This window comes from Astatotilapia calliptera, chromosome 3 (genome assembly GCF_964374335.1).
Source record: "Astatotilapia calliptera chromosome 3, fAstCal68.1, whole genome shotgun sequence".
Classification (NCBI taxonomy): Eukaryota; Metazoa; Chordata; class Actinopteri; order Cichliformes; family Cichlidae; genus Astatotilapia; species Astatotilapia calliptera.
This window is the reverse complement of record NC_137424.1, coordinates 81,194,368-81,196,560: the sequence shown is the minus strand read 5'-3', so window position 1 is coordinate 81,196,560 and position 2,193 is coordinate 81,194,368.

Genomic DNA, 2,193 nt, shown 5'->3' with positions numbered 1-2,193 from the left:
TGTGGTGTCTCCGTCGTCCCAGTATGTATTTTTTATTTTGCAAGGTCAGCTTCTCTCTGAGAGTCAGCATCAGCTAAAATTAAGCTACACCAACACCCTTAGTGCAAAAACCTGCACAAAGGGTGTTGGTGTAGTTTCACTGCACCACTGAGCATGAGATACAAGCACAACCAATAAGAATTGCCTTTCTCAACCAGTTTTTACATTATAATTTTACTTTGGTGTGTCAGTTTTGTGTTTTATACTGGTTATTCTGTCTCTTGTCCTGTATGTATTGTGTTCAGTTTTGTTTCCCAAGTTGCTAACTTGAGTCACCGGTGTCTGGTTTTTCTTTGCCATGTTTGGTTACTTGTTAGCTGTGTTAGCTGGGTAAGCTGTGTTTTAAGTTTGACTTATGCCTGCTGAGACCTGCATTTGGTTACTCACTCCACTACCAAACAACATTTCCCTCCACAAGATCAGATTGCTGCCACTCTTGATCAACCAGCGCTTTGTTAATTCTGACAGTATTACTTGCTGGTGTTGATTTAATCCGGGTGTCATTAAATGGTAAATGGCCTGTATTTGTATAGCGCTTTTCTAGTCCCTAAGGACCCCAAAGCGCTTTACACAACCAGTCATCCACCCATTCACACACTGGTGATGGCAAGCTACATTGTAGCCATAGCCACCCTGGGGCGCACTGACAGAGGTGAGGCTGCCGGACACTGGCGCCACCGGGCCCTCTGACCACCACCAGTAGGCAACGGGTGAAGTGTCTCGCCCAAAGACACAACGACCGAGACTGTCCAAGCCAGGGCTCGAACCAGCAACCTTCCGATTACAAGGCGAACTCCCAACTCTTGAGCCACGATCGCCCATTACTGTCAATGTAATTTTTTTACCTAATTTATGGTTATCCTGAGCCAACATTTTCAGATTTACTTAAATGTCACCTCCTCTGGCCTCGGGAATACAACTGACTAACTGAGGTGTGACTAACTGAGCAGGAAAGTGTTGGTGTCACTTGCTGCTGTCATACTGCCAGTCTTTCAATTAAGAACTAAGCTAATACCATGTTAAGCTAGCAAATTCCTGTAGATACAGTAAATATATATATATATATATATATATATATATATATATATATATATATATATATATATATATATATATATATATTAGAGATGGACCGATCCGATATTACGTATCGGTATCGGTCCGATACTGACCTAAATTACTGGATCGGATATCGGAGAAAAATAAAAAATGTAATCCGATCCATTAAATATCACGAAAGCACCTCACAAAACTTGCAACACGCCGTAACTCACCTCAGAACGTATGCATCACGTGATAGAGCAGCTGTGGCATACAGGACCTGTCGGTGGTCTGGATAGCATGTGGAGCTTCGCTAGCAACCTGGCATTTCATCTCCGACAAAGTTATCCCCGAGAGAAGTAAAGCAAGTGTGTAAGTCCATCTCTGAATGTTTGTAAAGCATTCCTGCGTTAAGCTTAACAAGCGACTGCCTCTCGCTCTCCGGCTGCTACTTCAATTGTGAAACTGCTTAACGATCAGCTGATCGGCTTTTCTGTCACGAGTCCGTCTCTCTTGTTTGCTTTTGGCCCACTTTGCACCAGAAAGAGGAAACCAGCGGCTGAACAACAGCAGCACGTTTAAGCTTGATCAGCTGTTGTTAGAATTTATTTAATATTACTTTCTACTCGAGGATCTTTTTCTACGTAGCTGACGCTGGTAACTGTGCAGGGGCGGATCTAGCAAAGTTTAGCCAGGGGGGTCGATAGGGCATGAACAGGGAAAAGGGGGCACAAAGACAGACTTTTCTTTCTTATTCTCATTTAAAATGTCGAGCTTTTAATAAATAATTATTTGACACCCAAAGTTTTAATTTGATGCAAAATGAATAAAGTCAATTACTGTATATAGTGACTATTAAGTCTAATATATACACCCTAGTAAGCTATAGTACTTTTTCCTTTGGGAAGGTACCATCTGTGCAGTCTGCAATTTTGTTGAAGAAAGATGTTGAATCTATTTAATATTTCTTGAAAAATAATTGATTTCTGTGCATTTTTTTCACACTTCATCAAATTAAGGTTGATTACGTCGATTAAGCATCATGAGGTGGAGCGTGAGGGGTGGTTCCCTATTTTTTTAATTTTTGTTGTTGCTGGGAGTTGGAACCCTATT